General features: G+C 34.0%; 1 protein-coding gene across 2 annotated transcripts in view; it reads left to right on the top strand.

Moving 5' to 3' along the window:
• The first annotated feature begins 390 nt into the window (after nucleotides 1–390).
• LOC126885066 (uncharacterized) overlaps nucleotides 391–19,010 on the top strand; it is a 54,331-nt gene continuing 35,711 nt past the window's right edge. Inside the window, exon 1 of one of the 2 annotated variants that reach the window (XM_050651493.1) lies at nucleotides 391–480. The gene's annotated coding sequence lies outside the window, so the exon portion shown is untranslated. The remainder of the gene's footprint in view (nucleotides 481–19,010) is intronic. The other variant, XM_050651494.1, reaches the window with a different exon arrangement.

Genomic DNA, 19,010 nt, shown 5'->3' with positions numbered 1-19,010 from the left:
TAGTAGTCGTACTTTCTGCCAAGTATGAAAAGGATACTTTGAATAGTTTTAAAATGTTGAGCAAAAATAGTTTCTAAATTTTTAGATAAAACACCCTGTAACTCAGTAAGGAACCAAATTTTATTTAAGTGTTTTAGGTTAAATCTTCGTATTTTGTGCTAAGGTTTCTCCAGTTACTATGTGGACAATTATTAATGAAACACCCTGTATATTATTGTATGCATATTATATTTTATTTATATTTATTACAATGTATGTAGTGTTCATTTAGTTAGAAAAGACCGGAAATACCAGCAAATTTGGAAAATAAATTTGATAAAATATTATTAAATAAACAAATAGATAATTAAGCAAGCATGTATAAATACAGCTTGGTTTAAGAAATCAAGTACATATTAACTGAAAGTAGCTGTGATAGTGACCAGTACCAAAACTGCAGTAAGATGAAGTGGATGGTGTTAACCGTTGTTGTACTTCTTGGTGAGTATTTCTTGAGAAAAATTAAATAATTATAGTAAAAATAAAAGATAGTATTTAGTTTTAGATAATGACCCAAAATATATTTTTTTATAAAATAGTAATAAATTTGACAAAATGAGTGTGGACAACTGGTGGAGAGCATCCAGAAACAGAGATACTTGGAGTGGAGGCGGATGCTGGGGAAGGCCAGAGCCCGTAGCGCCATGGGGAGAGAGAGCGAGAGAGAGAGAGAGAGAGAGAGAGACAGAGAGAGAGAGAGAGAGAGAGAGAGAGAGAGAGAGAGAGAGAGAGAGAGAGAGAGAGAGAGAGAGAGAGAGAGAGAGAGAGAGAGAGAGAGAGAGAGAGAGAGAAAGAGAGAGCGAATAAATTTAGGAAGTTTTTAATTATGTATTAATTGTTAATTTAATTAAGTTATTAAATTTTTAACCCTCTAAAATATAAGTTACATTTTAGATAAAAACCTAAGTTATACATAGCTCCGTATTCTGTAAAAACAAAAATAAAATCATTTTTCATCTTTTTATTCTTTGTCTTTGTAAGCAATTCTGCTTTTCCATTTGCAAACTATTGGTATCTATATTAAAGGTTGTATCTCCCAGTTTTACGCATTCTCCTGATACTTCTTTTACCGATTGATGATTTAACTCTTGCTATTTTCTCCAAACGCGTCTCCGCCATTCTGTTGCCAAATAGAAAACATTAAAGGAAAAAATATATATACATACCACAAATTCATATCACAAAACAAAATAATAAAAGAATCAAAACACAAAATAAAAATAAAACAAAATTTATGTGTGATTTAAATAGAATTATAGTACTAACATTCTGATAATAAGAAATTTTTGACTATGAATCTACAATCATTCAAAAACAAATCTGACTTTTTACTTCTGCCAAAGCCATTTTTCAGGGAAAAGGGACACATAATTATTTATAGTAAAGTATATCTGTTCATATTTATTTACAAAAAGTAGAATGCATGTAATTTATTTAATTCAAAATAAACTTTATAAGCACGGATCCCGCGTACAAAAAAAATGTTTATTAATAGCAAGCTGAAAATTTGTTAATAGCTTAACACATTAATGCTAAATTAAAAATTTTTTTTTTGCCTTCAGGCTCCAAGTTCAGAATCTCAATATTAATGTAAATTATATTTAACTCACTGAGCGCCTGGACCAAACAAGGCATCAGTTAAATACAACTCACGTGGCGTGTAGTGTGGTAACGGTGTCTAGTCGGACAAATTTTAATGTATAGGAATACTGGAACAGGGGAAGTTTTAATTGTGGAACAGCTTACAGGTTTTGAACGTCAGACTACGAAGACGTTGTATGTACTAATGTACCTAATGATTACGAAATATATTTTGTCGGACAGAACTTCCAATTAATTTGTTACCCTTTCGTTGAACTTTCATACAAAAATCAGACATGCCCAACACATTTGTCAGCCATATTATATTAAAAATATAATACGGCTGTTTTTTTTCATATGTTTATAAAGTTTGCTATTAAATAAACTATTTTTCACAAACATAAACTTGTCAGGATGACACCTTCCACAATTAAAATCACGTTCCACAATTAAAACATCCCCTCTTCCAGTGTTCCCATGCATCAAAGTTTGTCCGACTAGACACCGTTTGTTAATAAATTTTCAACTTGCTATTAATTAACTTTTTTGTATGCTGGATCCAGGCCTATCACTGCTGTCAGAAAACATAATTTTTTTTTCATTTATATAGTTGTATCTTTTCAATAAAATAAATAAACTTTCGCTTGCTAAAAAATTTTTCTGTGATCTGACAACAATAAAATGTATTTTGAATGAATAAATTATATAATTTTCTTCTGTTGTGTCAACTAATTATTTTCAAAAAAATTTTTTTATAAAAATTTATTAATAAATATATTATGTTAGTGTATAAATAATGAAAATTAATAATATATCTAGAAATAGTAGTAATGTAGAGAGATTTTGAATTCCTGCGTTTGTCGGTCTGATATATATCTCAACCCCTTACTTTTCCTTAAACGTTTCGGCTATTTGCCACTTTCAATAAGCACTTTAATAATTATTAAAAATTACACTTCTATATTATTCTATAAACATTGATTCATTATGCATACATTAAAATTTACAAATACACATGTCACACCTCTCTTTTTTAGGTTTGACCTAAAATTAGGTTTGACCGTAATCGCTGAATGGCAAGAAACATTCGAAAAACGGTTCTAGGCCATACACAATGATTTTACACAGGAGATGAAATTACGTCTAGCAGAAATCCGATTAACATTCAATAATAAGCGAAATGTACTTTACAAACTTGTTCTGAGCCTGCGACTCAAATTTTGAATAATGAGGTGGTATGTGTTTTCTCTGTTAATATGGAATGGAGGCTTGGACACTAAAAAATGATATGAGTATCAGACTAGAAGCGTTTGTAGTGTGGGCTTTTGATAAAAGAATTATAAATTAATAATAGAAGAATTTTAAAACTCGTTAGACCGATCAGGTTATGAATAACGAGGTTTATTGAAAGGAAGAAGGAAGCAAAAGGAGATATTAAATACAACTAAAATAATAAGATTGCATTATCTGGGATATATCATGAAAGGGTGAGTCATGAGGAACTGTACATACTCCTACCTCGTATAGAGGCCCATATGGGGAATAACAAATGACCATTAAAAAGTGTCTGCTCCCATTGTTTAATAATATACAGGGCGAGTTTCGCATTTTGACAGAAATTTGTATTCGTCATAATTTTTGAACTGCCAGATTGATGTATCTCTTATTTTGGTCAATCGTTACACTATTACCACCTAATCGACTGATTTATTCAAACTAGAAAAAAATCAGGTCCGGCTTTATAAAATTAGTTCGTTTGTGTTTTAGAAACAAATTCACCCTGTATACGCTTTTTCAAAACTCTAATATGAATTTTACAAATTAGACAAATAGCTAATTAAAATGGCATATTGATTTCCTTCCCCACACGATTACTTAATTTTTTATCATCATCATTCTCTTTGCCTTATCCCTATGCGGGGTCGGCTTCCCTAATTGCATCCCTTTACCAACATGTCCTGCCTTATCGTCTCCCCCCAGGTCTTCTTTGGTCTTCCTGTCCTACTCCTTCCAGGAATCTGCACTTCAGATATTCTTCATATTGGGTGGTTAACGTCTCGACGTTGAACATGACCAAACCATCTTAACATATGCTCTCTCATTTTGGCATCAATTGGTGCCACACCTAGACTTCCCCTAATATACTCATTTCTAATTTTATCTTTCTTTGTCACTCCACTCATCCATCTAAGCATTCTCATTTCAGCCACATGCATTCGCTGTTCCTCTTTCTTTTTCACTGCCCAACATTCAGTTCCGTACATCATAGCTGGTCTTATGGCTGTTTTATAGAATTTTCCCTTCAGCTTCATTGGAATTTTTCTGTCACACAACACACCACTCGCTTCTTTCCACTTCATCCATCCAGCCCTAAATCTACTGCATGCATCTCCATCTATTTCTCCATTACTCTGTAATACCGATCCTAGGTACTTAAAACTATTGCTTTTTACAATCATTTCACCATCCAAAGATACCACTTTATTTGTAGTAGCTCCATCTTTAAATGAACATTCCAAATACTCTGTTTTTGTCCTACTAAGTTTTAAACCTTTTTCCTCCAGAGCTTGTCTCCACTCTTCCAGTTTTTGTTCTAAGTCTCTTTCACTATTTCCTACTAACACGACATCATCAGCATACATTAAGCACCATGGAATGTTACCCTGTATTTTCGCTGTTATCTGGTCCAAAACTAATGAGAATAAATACGGACTAAGCACAGAACCTTGATGCAATCCTACTTTCACATGAAATTTATCAGTCTCTCCCACACCTGTCCTAACACTAGTCATTACTCCCTCATACATATCCTGTAACAAAAGTACTACTTTGCAGTAGTATTTGGTTGAACTAAAATGATAAGATGAAATGAATGAAGGAGGGTGATGAACTGATAATGGAAGTATGGAAAGACAGAGGCAAACTGAATAGAGTTGGCTAGCTATAGATGCAAGAGAGCAACTTGACACTCAAGGATGGATACGGCTCGTTTGCATGCCTGTCGAAGAACAGTAGCTCAACCTAAAGAGAGATGATGACTAGAAAAAGGGAAATCTTTTAAGTTAAAAATATATGTTCAGAAAATAAATTAGATAAATATAATAATATAATAAAAATAGAAGAATATAGGAGATAAATAAAATAGACTGAATTATGGGCGCCAGAAGTTGGAATGGACCAAACTTCCAGGTATCTTACACTGCTGTTAAATAGTAAATATATTAAATTCAAAAATGGGAAAAAAAATAATGGATATACAAAACAAATAAATATTTATTAAATATAACTACTTAGATTTTTGACAACCTCTGAGTTAGAAAAATACAAACTATGTAACTCTAAAATGACAATAGGAAATAATTACCTATAGTAATATAAATATAATCTATAGTTACATTAGTAATGGAGTAACTCTTATATGGAGCATACCCCCAACTTACATATACTAGGTTAAATAACAACCTTCACCAAATAATTGTACGATTGCAATACGTACAGCAACGTTAAACCCTATAGAACTAATGAACCAGAATATAATTAAGGGAGGATTATTCACAATGAATAATTTCCGTAACTCTCAAAGAGTTAAATAGGCACTAGCCTCATTAAGGTGAACCTACGGTCTACTTGATATATAAAAATCAGTTGCTTCGACACGTAGTCACTAAAAAATATAACAAGTAAAATGGATAGCTATTCAAAGGGAATAGCGTCCAAAGATATAATTAGAAATTGATTAAATGAATTTAAGTAAAGTTAAGCAAATAAGTTAAATAATTATGATTGACTAAAGAAAGATTAAAGTTATATGAATAAGTTAATAAATTAAGCAAATTAAGAGGACAAAGTATATAAATTTAAATTGATAAGTGGAGACAAGCAAGGTTAGTACTAAAAATATAAAGTTAATTAAGTAAATAAATGGTACAAGTAAATTTCAGGTAATATATAAAGGTAAAGAGAATCTCATATGGGGAAAAGATGATCTGAGCTCAAACCTCTTTGACCAGAGAGTTTACTGGTTTGGGGAACACTATCAACTATTATAGATATATAAAAACAATATGCAACTTAAATATTGAAACAAAATATGTGCGATAAACTATAAAACTTAATCATCAAAATAAATGTCCCGAGTCTTATACAAAAAATGAATGTGGTGTAATAGTGGAAGTGACAATCACTAGCAGATACTAAGTGTCCCAAAACAAACCCTAAATGGTCCCCGAGAGTGTCCTTGCTACGGATTCCAAAATCCCTGGTAGGCGAATTAGCACAGGGATGGTGCTAGCTTGTACCAATTAATATACCGATGCCCTTCTGGGGTGCAGAGGGCAGGATACAAAGTAGGTATGTGGGAGGTTCTCCAGGCTGGTCTCCAAATGACCTGGCTTGGCGTAGAACGGTTGCTCCCAGTTGTGAGGGGAGCTGACGGACTGGTTACAGTTTAAGATTTCCCCCAAGTGGCTAAAAACAAACATGTCCCGTTTTAGTTTCAATGTCAGAATCTAAGGAAAGGTCAAAGAGCCAGAGGAAAAGAAATGAGATATCTTTTTTTCAGAATGAACAACAAAAAGATCATTAGCAAAAACAATGATGGATTTGACCTTGATTCACATTACACACATTAATTTGGGATTTAACTTTAAATTCAATATTTAATACAGAATATGATTTTTATCTGAAAAATATGTCTATAAAGGGTATTTTTTTTATTATTAAAAATGGTATGGGATAATGTAATGTGTTGTAAATTTTAAGAAAAATACTGGCTTTTGGAACGAATTTAAGGTGGCTAGAATACACACAATCTAATAGAATAGAGAATAATGAATGTAATCTGTAAAATTTGAATTCAATATTATGAGGTTGACATAACCACACAAATCAAATGATATAATTTACAGGATATGTGACAAGATAATCTTCATCTGAGTGTATATTTTCGAACTATGGATATAATTAAAGATACTAAATTCAAAGAACAACTTCGATTCATACATTTACAGAAATAAATTCAATAGGAATTTAATATGACATGAGAGCGGCCATATTCGTTCCTTTTTCTCAAACTTTTTTTAAGAGTAAAAAATTTACCGGATGACATGACTTCCAATTCCTCCGGGATCTCCCAAAACTTAGTCTCCTAGCTTCTCCAAAGCACCACCAATAATTTGCCACTAAATATCACTTATAAAAGCTTGAAACTATTGTATTAAAATTTCCGTCCTTTTCAATCAGTCATCCGCCACTTTTCCGTTCTAGCGTACCAAGCGAAGTGACAATTATTTCCCGTCGTTAGACGAGGAGCCTCACAGAACGAAACTCACATGACAGCGAATGGTGTCTAATACCAACTGAACAACTTGTGCCAACTAATAGTTAAGTATGACGTCAGTCAAAGATTTATTTTAGTTAGATCTTATTATTTTTAAGTATAATTTAATGACAACCCGTTATTAAAATTTAAATAAAATAACTATAAAGATAATTAAAGTTAACGGACTGTTATATTCCCCTTCTACTCGGAGAAAAAAAAATTTTAAGCAAAAAAAATTTTTTTTTAATTCAAAATATTAATAACCAAGTGGTAATAATCTATCATTCTACGTTGACCCGCAAGATTACAAGTAACCACAAATTAGGGATCAGGGAAAGAAGGATGATCACTACACCAAAACTATGAATCGGAAAAGATGACTCGAAGTCATATTAAAATGTCATCGACATTTTGTCTGCAAACCAAAACATAAGCTAAATAATGTACTAAAGTTCATAATGACAAATAAATGTCGAATTGGCACTAAATGCAAAATTGAACAATCCATGGACATCAAATTTATAAAGAGTATATCCAAGGACGAACAACCAGGCAAAGATATGAGCCAATTCGCACCATAAACCAAATAAATATACTAAAGTAAGACAAAAGAAATCAAAACTAAAATCAGTGACGAATCGAACACTTAATCCAAAATTGAACTACCAATGGACACCAGATTCATAATAGCATGTCCAGAGAAGAACAATCAGGAATATTTATGGAACAATTCTCACCAGTGCCAAATAATACAAATAGTAAGCATATCAAAGTTATCCAAAAACTCATTAATCAAAATAAATGTGGAATCGGACACTTAATCCAAAGTCGGACTATCAATGGACACCAGATTCATAAAGCATATCCACAGAAGGACGACCAGGAAGATTTATGGACCAATTCACACCAATACTAAATCACATAAATTAATTAGGCCTATGTACAACCACAACCGGTAATACGAGCCTATACAACCAAATAAACAAAATAAGTGAGGACTCGGACGCTTTATCCAAAATCGGACTATCAATGGACACCAGATTTATAGGAGCATATCCAAAGAAGAACGATCAGGAAGATTTGTGTACCAATTCTCACTAATACTAAATAAATTAAATTAGGTCCATCGACTCAAGTAAGTCGTTGACTAACTAAAATTGGTCCGTGCTGTTGTTCACTAGCTATAGCTATAGCTGATAACGTACCAATTGTAATAAAAAAAAATCTAAAAGGTGAACTGACAAGGTCTATGACACCATGATAAATGATAGAAAAAAAATATGACAAGAACGAGCAACCAATTTGGAATAAAACTGTAGATTCATACGTTCTCGCATACATAGAATTATCCAGGAAATATTCCTGAATCTCAACAACAAACTAATGCCTCAGGAAAGAAGAGGAAATCTACTAAAATAAGCAATTCATTTGTCCAAACACCTCAAATACTAAAAGGAACCTACTACCTATGAAGTACGGGACATAATGTAAACTAAATATTCCCTATCAAATGCTAAAATGTAACTGGAATGATTGGAATAATTACACAAGGATGGTTAGGACATGTGGCCAACATTTCCTGACCAGAAATATTTTGATGAATAAACATCTGCGTACTCTGCTATGAAAACATAGGTTACGAAATCGGATAGCAGTGATCAGTTGCTGAATTTCGAACCCACGCATTCACTAGGTTACCTAGGAACCCAAATTACAGAGCATTGGCAGACTAGTTCTTAAGAAGAAATCCATACATACATCAGAATTCCAAACTAATTCCAGAATCATACTGTGTAGGGCATAAGGATATAAATTATTATAAAGTATTTAGGATATCTGTGACAAATGTTGATAAAGTAAACCAATATAAAATTAAGAACCACCCCATCTTTCCAATATGGCAAATCTAATAACAAGATAATAAAAGATACATATAAAAAAAATAGTATGTAGTCAAATATCAAAAATACAACACACAACCTGAGATAAGTAGTGTATAATATTCTTAGTTCCATAGTTCCATACCAAATATCAATATTAAACCAACGTACTTGCATGAGCTTACATATTCAAATATATAAATATACAATAATCAACAACCCTTCTATGCTAAGGGGGTAGGTGCACAATCTAAAAATTACAAGTTGGTTCTTATTAACTGGGTAATCCTACTAACAGTATTAATAATTAATAATGTTGATGCATAATAATTAAAATGCAACATTAATAATGAAAAAAAATGATAAGCTCATACATAAGCGTACTAAAAAAAATAATTAACCTAATGATTCATAAATTGGAAGTCATCTAACAACCATGCCAAAAGATAAAAATGGAGATATGTACCTGCTCTATCTGGTGAATAAAATATTAAACTAAAATACTGAATCTTAATAAGGATCGAGCTAAAGACAAATAGAGGAAGAAGTTAGCTCAAACAACCCTATAAAGTTAATCTTCTTCCGAAGATGATGAATCAACTTCATCCATGGTGTTATCAGGCAGTAAATCCTTTATGTGAAATTGTCCAATTCGTTTGTTAGTCGAATTGTCCTTCAATTCATACACTAAAGGAGATATTACCTTCACAACCGTACAGGGAATATATTTCTGGCAAAATTTTGCCGAAATAGCATCACCCTTATTAGACTTTACAAAGTTTCGCTTCAACACTCTATCTCCAACGAAGAATCGCAGATCTCTTTTCCTCAAGTTATACTGCTGCTGGTTCCTTAGATAGGAAGTTTTTAACTTCTTCCGAATGTCAGAAAAAATTTGAGGTAGAGTCTGGAGATCTTCTAAGCGATGAAGGTTATCGGATATCTGAGGGAGATTTGTGGAAGTGTCGGAAATTGTACCAAAATAGTCACCAGATAAAGCAACATTTCTACCAAAATTGAGATATGCAGGAGAACATTGGGTAACCTCATGGACAGAGGTCCTTATGGCTTGAGCTATGGAATGGATATATTGATCCCAAGCTCTGTGATCTGGGAATGTATAGGACCTTAGGGCGGTGACGATACTGCGATTCACTCTCTCAGTATGATTGGCTTGAGGATGGTAGGCAGCATTATAAAAGGTCTTCTGGACCTTATATTTAGCTAAAAGATCTTTAAAAGCCTTCGACACAAACTGAGGACCATTGTCACATGACACAATTTGGGGAACACCAAACAACAAAAAGACTTGTTCCTCTAAATATTTCAGAATGGCTGGAGTTGTGGCCTGACGAAGAGGACAAACTACAGGAAATTTGGTGAAATAATCCACAACTACCAAGCAGTAAGTATTACCCCTATAACTACGAGGATAGGGTCCAATGAGATCCAACGAGATCATCTGCCAAGGAAAATTAATGTTCCTAAAGGAACCCATGAGTCCAGCTTGTGGTAAATTACTGGGTTTACAAGTCGCACAAACTAAACACTTAGAAATATACTTTTTGATAGACTTGCGCATGCCAGGCCAATAATATAATTCGGCAATACGATGAAAAGTTTTATAAAAACCAAAATGTCCAGCAGTAACTTCATCATGAAACATACGTAATATGTTCTCCCTATTTGGCGTAGGTACAACTATTTTCCAATCTGACATATTGGATAAGGCCTCTATAGGACTTAAGATATGTTTGTACAGTATATTGTTCTCTACCTTAAAATCAGGATAATTTTGTGGGTCTTGAGTAACCCTATCAATCATATTCTGATACCACTCGTCAGGAGTTAAGGTGGACAAATCTAAGACATTAAGATCATGGACACGGGAAAGAGCATCAGCAACCACTACACCGTTGGCCTTTCGATGAACAATCTTATATGAATAGGCAGCCAGTTTGCATATCCATCGGGAAAGTCTCTGAGATGGGTTTTTCATACTATGAAGCCATACCAAGGAACTGTGGTCCGTAATTATGGTGAAATTACGGCCCTCTAAATAATAACGAAATGCTTCCAACCCATGTATGATAGCTAAGAGTTCTTTCTCAGTGGTGGAATAGTTTTTCTGGGCCTTATTCAATTTCTTACTCGTGTAAGCTATGGGATGTTCCGAGCCATCTTTCAACTGGAACAATACGCCACCAGAAGCAGTATTAGAGCAATCAGTCATCAAATAAAAATGCTCATTAAAATTAGGTGACATCATGACTGGTGCGCTAGTTAAAGCCTCTTTAACGCGCCTAAAAGCTTCATCAGCCTCAGGAGTCCAGGTAATGGTCTGCCCCTTTTTCCTGTTCTTCAAAAGATCCGTAAGAGGTGACAACAAGGTAGAGTATGAAGGTACAAACCGGCGATAATATCCACACATTCCCAATATCCTACGGACTTGGGTGGTGGTCTTAGGTATAGGAAAATTCTTAATAGCAACTATTTTCTCAGGATCAGTCCTTAGACCCTGATTATCAACAACATAACCCAAAAACTTAAGACTAGGACGACAAAACTGACACTTATCCAGATTAATTGTTAGATTAGCTTCCTTAAGACGTAAAAACAATTTATCTAAAATTTCCATATGAAGGGAAAAATCAGGGGTGACTACTAAAATATCGTCCAAATAATAGAAAACATAGGGCTCTAACTGTGGACCAATGACTAAATCCATCAGACGACACATTGTCTGAGGAGCAGAAACAAGACCGAAAGGCATGGTGACAAACTGGAATAATCCTTTACCACTGACAGCAAAAGCAGTATATTTCTTGCTCTCTTCACTCAGTGGGATCTGTAAAAAGGCCTTAGACAAATCAATCGAAGAGATGTATTTGGCATTCTGAAGTTTGCTCAAAATCACGTCGATTCGGGGAATTGGATAAGCATCCCTGTTAGTGGTGATACTGTTTAGTTTTCGACCATCAAAGCAGATCCTGAAGGATCCATCCTTCTTCTTTGTTAACCAGAGTGGGGAACAATAGGACGACGTTGAATGTTCTATGATATTTAAAGCAAGCATCGAATCAACTTCTTTTTCTAAATCTGCCTGCCAGGCTTGAGGTATGGGATACTGATATAATCTGAAAGGAGTAGGATTTCCCACCTCAATAGTGTGAGATATTAATGAAGTACGACCTAGTTTGTCATTTGAAGAAATAGTAGTAAACTGAGAGATCATATTCTCCAATTGCCTTTGTTCAGAACTAGATAAACTGGAAAAATCATGAATAGCACTAAGGGTAGACAGATTAAATTCAGATATGGAAAAAGAAAAATCAGAACAACTTAAGGTGCTATTAAAAGCATTGAAGAAGTCCATACCTAAAATTATAGAATTCTGTACAGAAGGAATAACATAAAATGTAATTTTCCTACATAAATTTGCCACTGTGATTTCAATTTGGAGTTTGCCTGTAATAGATTGGACTGTACCATCTGCAGTAGATACTTGCAAAGATGAAATGGGCATAATGGGAATATTAGCATTTTTCAATAAATTTAATGAATGTGCTCCTATCAATGAAATATTAGAGCCACTATCTAATAAAGCTAAACACGATTGTCCTAAAATTTGAATAGGTAGATATGGCCTATTATCATTTTGTTTCCTAACTAATAAAGAGTTAATATCTAAATCTAAAATATTTGGTTGGATACAACCATTATATGGAACTACTTCACCATCAAAATTATTATTATACTTAACACTACCAATTAAAGAAGAATTTGTGGCTTTGCAACCCTGTGAATCATGTGCGTTCAACGTATCATGACTAAAACTTAATTTCTGGACTGATTTTGATTTGTGGTGTGTGCTTGTTTCCTGAACGATGCCTTCTTCCCTTTCCGATTGGAAGATGGGTTTGAGTTGCTTGGTGTGCTTGGGCCAGCTGTCTCGTTTTCTGATGGGGTTTGATTCCCTGATTGGGTGTTGGACGGAGAAACGCTCAGGGGACGGACCTCCGACATTTCGTTTCCCGAACACTTGAGACAATTTCTTTTGAGGGTATTTTCCCTACCACAACCGTGGCAGAAAATACGAGTTTGTGGGATACCACAATCATTGAACTTATGATTAGACTGGTGACAATTCCAGCAAACAACGGAACTAAAAACAGAAACATTACGTTCAGGGCCCTTATTTTGCCAAGAACGTTGTCTAAAGGAAGTTGGCTGAGAAGAAGAATTAGAAGAGGGTCGAGATGTGGATGGAGGCTGAGAAGACCAGGATAACGTTTCCTCCAAACGTTTGCACTTTACAGTGAGGTCATCAATACTCTGGATGTCCATAAGAGCTAACTGTTGATGGTAAAAAGGCAATAAACATTTTAAGATGATTTTTATTTTGGACAAATCAGATAAAGGAGTGTCTAAACGGCTACACATGCCTAAAATAGTGTTAATGAACATAGTGACAGACTCCCCTGGTTTCTGCTTATGGTTTTTGATTTCATCCAAGAGATCATCCTGGTATGAGTAAGGAAGAAAATCTGACTTCAACTTGCGAACCAGATCAGACCAACAAGATAAATTTCCTCTATTATTCATGAACCAGGTAAAAGCAGGACCGGTAAACAATTCAGCTGAAGCAGCAAACAAATTTTCTTCAGAGACACCTCTAGATACACGAAGACATTCGACCTTTTCTAAAAATGTAATCACATCATTGTGCTGTTTTTCACCGGAAAATGAAACACCCCATTTGTGTACTTGAACGGGTTTGGAGTATGTAAAACTAGGAACGACACTGACTGGAGCATTAGGAGTAGATGTGGCTATGGGGTTAACTTTAGAATCAAGCTCACCCTCCAATGTAAGGATTTTAAGAGAAACAGACTTTTTAAAAGATTCCTGCTCTTCCGTAGTACACTGTAACAAGTGTACTCGGCCAGAAATATGAGCTAGACGAGATATTAATCTAACATATTCGTTGTCCTGTACAGTTCCCCTAAACTTCTCTATTTTCTTCGACAAGCTATCCAACGTTTCGGATATTCCTTTCCGTTGGTCCTCAAAAGGGATATGTACAGCCGAAAGTTGGGTGAAACTCCTATTGCCTTCTTCTTGCTTCAAAGCACCCCGCAGAAGATTGCGTTTCCTATCGACAGTTGCCGACTCCTCTGGTACTACGTCCCTAATTTTCAACTCATAGTCCAATTCGTCCACCAGAAGATGTTCAACTTTAAAAGCACACATGATGAAAGCAAAAATTATTGACAAGCAATCCAAAGGTCAGAAATATGAAATATACTTAAGTTTGTACGCAAAATATATAAGTACGGAGAAAATATTAGCAACACACCAACAAAATCAAAAATGGCCAGCAAAATATATGTATCAAATAAATAAAGTAAATAAGGTATAATCAAGTAAATATAGTACCTAAATATTGGAAAAAAAATTAATTATTATACTTGTACTAGAAAAAAAAATATGTAAGTATTAACGATTACTGTACGTACAAATACAACACTGGCTGAAAGAGTAAAATAATATAATCTAATAGGTGCTAGTTACTTATACTTCGTTTCAAATTCAACCCAGAATGTAAGCTGTATGACAAAACTATAAACAAGGTTTCAAAATCTCAACTAATTAATAGATACAGCAGTGACAGTATACCTGTTAAGTATTAATAAGTAATTAAAAACAAAATAAATCAGAACAGAATGTATAAAAAGATATCAGAAGGAAATAATATAAATAAAAGAAAAATGAACTAAAAGAACTACTGTCTTAGAACCTATAAAAGGTTGGCACCAAGTTGGGCTGCCGATGTAACAAAAGTACTACTTTGCAGTAGTATTTGGTTGAACTAAAATGATAAGATGAAATGAATGAAGGAGGGTGATGAACTGATAATGGAAGTATGGAAAGACAGAGGCAAACTGAATAGAGTTGGCTAGCTATAGATGCAAGAGAGCAACTTGACACTCAAGGATGGATACGGCTCGTTTGCATGCCTGTCGAAGAACAGTAGCTCAACCTAAAGAGAGATGATGACTAGAAAAAGGGAAATCTTTTAAGTTAAAAATATATGTTCAGAAAATAAATTAGATAAATATAATAATATAATAAAAATAGAAGAATATAGGAGATAAATAAAATAGACTGAATTATGGGCGCCAGAAGTTGGAATGGACCAAACTTCCAGGTATCTTACACTGCTGTTAAATAGTAAATATATTAAATTCAAAAATGGGAAAAAAAATAATGGATATACAAAACAAATAAATATTTATTAAATATAACTACTTAGATTTTTGACAACCTCTGAGTTAGAAAAATACAAACTATGTAACTCTAAAATGACAATAGGAAATAATTACCTATAGTAATATAAATATAATCTATAGTTACATTAGTAATGGAGTAACTCTTATATGGAGCATACCCCCAACTTACATATACTAGGTTAAATAACAACCTTCACCAAATAATTGTACGATTGCAATACGTACAGCAACGTTAAACCCTATAGAACTAATGAACCAGAATATAATTAAGGGAGGATTATTCACAATGAATAATTTCCGTAACTCTCAAAGAGTTAAATAGGCACTAGCCTCATTAAGGTGAACCTACGGTCTACTTGATATATAAAAATCAGTTGCTTCGACACGTAGTCACTAAAAAATATAACAAGTAAAATGGATAGCTATTCAAAGGGAATAGCGTCCAAAGATATAATTAGAAATTGATTAAATGAATTTAAGTAAAGTTAAGCAAATAAGTTAAATAATTATGATTGACTAAAGAAAGATTAAAGTTATATGAATAAGTTAATAAATTAAGCAAATTAAGAGGACAAAGTATATAAATTTAAATTGATAAGTGGAGACAAGCAAGGTTAGTACTAAAAATATAAAGTTAATTAAGTAAATAAATGGTACAAGTAAATTTCAGGTAATATATAAAGGTAAAGAGAATCTCATATGGGGAAAAGATGATCTGAGCTCAAACCTCTTTGACCAGAGAGTTTACTGGTTTGGGGAACACTATCAACTATTATAGATATATAAAAACAATATGCAACTTAAATATTGAAACAAAATATGTGCGATAAACTATAAAACTTAATCATCAAAATAAATGTCCCGAGTCTTATACAAAAAATGAATGTGGTGTAATAGTGGAAGTGACAATCACTAGCAGATACTAAGTGTCCCAAAACAAACCCTAAATGGTCCCCGAGAGTGTCCTTGCTACGGATTCCAAAATCCCTGGTAGGCGAATTAGCACAGGGATGGTGCTAGCTTGTACCAATTAATATACCGATGCCCTTCTGGGGTGCAGAGGGCAGGATACAAAGTAGGTATGTGGGAGGTTCTCCAGGCTGGTCTCCAAATGACCTGGCTTGGCGTAGAACGGTTGCTCCCAGTTGTGAGGGGAGCTGACGGACTGGTTACAGTTTAAGATTTCCCCCAAGTGGCTAAAAACAAACATGTCCCGTTTTAGTTTCAATGTCAGAATCTAAGGAAAGGTCAAAGAGCCAGAGGAAAAGAAATGAGATATCTTTTTTTCAGAATGAACAACAAAAAGATCATTAGCAAAAACAATGATGGATTTGACCTTGATTCACATTACACACATTAATTTGGGATTTAACTTTAAATTCAATATTTAATACAGAATATGATTTTTATCTGAAAAATATGTCTATAAAGGGTATTTTTTTTATTATTAAAAATGGTATGGGATAATGTAATGTGTTGTAAATTTTAAGAAAAATACTGGCTTTTGGAACGAATTTAAGGTGGCTAGAATACACACAATCTAATAGAATAGAGAATAATGAATGTAATCTGTAAAATTTGAATTCAATATTATGAGGTTGACATAACCACACAAATCAAATGATATAATTTACAGGATATGTGACAAGATAATCTTCATCTGAGTGTATATTTTCGAACTATGGATATAATTAAAGATACTAAATTCAAAGAACAACTTCGATTCATACATTTACAGAAATAAATTCAATAGGAATTTAATATGACATGAGAGCGGCCATATTCGTTCCTTTTTCTCAAACTTTTTTTAAGAGTAAAAAATTTACCGGATGACATGACTTCCAATTCCTCCGGGATCTCCCAAAACTTAGTCTCCTAGCTTCTCCAAAGCACCACCAATAATTTGCCACTAAATATCACTTATAAAAGCTTGAAACTATTGTATTAAAATTTCCGTCCTTTTCAATCAGTCATCCGCCACTTTTCCGTTCTAGCGTACCAAGCGAAGTGACAATTATTTCCCGTCGTTAGACGAGGAGCCTCACAGAACGAAACTCACATGACAGCGAATGGTGTCTAATACCAACTGAACAACTTGTGCCAACTAATAGTTAAGTATGACGTCAGTCAAAGATTTATTTTAGTTAGATCTTATTATTTTTAAGTATAATTTAATGACAACCCGTTATTAAAATTTAAATAAAATAACTATAAAGATAATTAAAGTTAACGGACTGTTATAATCCCTCACAATCTTTACATATTCACCAGGGACTCCTTTCTTATTGAGTGCCCACCACAGAATCTCTCGAGGAACTCTATCATATGCTTTCTCAAGATCAATGAATACCATATGAGCGTTTGTTTTTTTACTCCTGTATTTTTCCATCAACTGCCTTATAATGAAAATTGCATCTGTTGTTGATCTACCCTGCATAAAGCCAAATTGATTCTCGGATATTTCGGTCTCTTCACGTATCCGTCTATCAATTACTCTTTCCCATATTTTCATGGTGTGGCTAAGCAGTTTTATAGCCCTGTAGTTTGTACATTGTTGTATATCTCCCTTGTTTTTGTAAACAGGTACCAGTATACTGCTTCTCCATTCGTCTGGCATTTGTCCAACTACCATAATTCTATTAAATAGACCTGCTAGCCACCTTGTTCCTGTCTCTCCCAATGCTCTCCATACTTCCCCAGGAATATCATCTGGTCCTGCCGCTTTTCCTTTCTTTATTTTTTGAAGCGCTTGAGCCACTTCCTCGTTGGTTATTTTGGTGACCATTGCTACTACTGTGTCCGTTGACTCTACAGGCTGTCTGTCAAATTCTTCATTTAGTAAGCTGTCAAAGTACTTTCTCCATCTCTTTTTGACATCTTTGTCGTGAACTAGTATTTTATTATTTTCATCTCGGATACATCTAATCTGATTAAAATCTTTTGCTTTCTTTGCTCTCTGTTTGGCTATTTTATATATCTTCGTTTCGCCTTCCCTGGTATCAAGTTGATCGTATAGGTTTGAATACGCTTCTGATTTAGCTTTTGCTACTGCTACTTTCGCTTCCTTTTTGGCGACCATATAGTTTTGAAGATCTATGTCCGATCTGGTTTCTTGCCACTTTTTATATAATTTTCTCTTCTCTTTTATTTTTCCTTGTACTTCATTTGACCACCACCAAGTCTCTTTATCCTCAAACTTCTTTCCTGACGTTTTCCCAAGTATTTCAATAGCCGTCTCTCTAATAATATTGGCCATTTTTCTCCAAATTGTGTTAGGGCTTCCTTTCATGTTCCAACATATTTTTTCTACTATTCTTTCCCTGAATAGACCTTCCTTCTCATCTTTTAGCATCCACCACTTGATTTTTTGTGGTCCTCTCCGATATTTTTGTTTAGTTTCGCTTTTTACTTCGATGTCCAGAACAAGTAGCTTATGTTGTTGGCTTACTGTCTCACTAACTATTACCTTGCAGTCCTTGCATTCACGTATGTCTTCTTTCCTTATCATGAAGTAGTCTATTTGGGATTGATGTTGTCCATTTTTGTAGGTAATAAGTTGAGTTTCTCTCTTTTTAAAGAATGTGTTAACAATCGCCATATCCAATGCTGTTGCTAATTATAGCATGTCATCTCCAGCTTCATTTCTAGTTCCAAAGCCTAATCCCCCATGTATTGTTTCATATCCTGTCTTGGCTTGGCCCACATGTGCGTTGAAATCACCTCCTATTATAACTTTCTCCTCCGCTGGAATATCACTCAGTACGTCACCTAATTGATCATAGAAAGCTCTTCTTTCATTATCATCCAGACCTGTTTGAGGAGCATACACACACACAACATTCAATACCTCTTTATCAATTACAAATTTCACTGACATCATTCTATCACTCGTTCTTA

Source organism: Diabrotica virgifera, chromosome 5, assembly GCF_917563875.1.
Source record: "Diabrotica virgifera virgifera chromosome 5, PGI_DIABVI_V3a".
NCBI classification, from domain to species: Eukaryota; Metazoa; Arthropoda; class Insecta; order Coleoptera; family Chrysomelidae; genus Diabrotica; species Diabrotica virgifera.
Note: the sequence above shows the minus strand (reverse complement) of the source record. Positions and strands in the feature narration are given on the sequence as shown.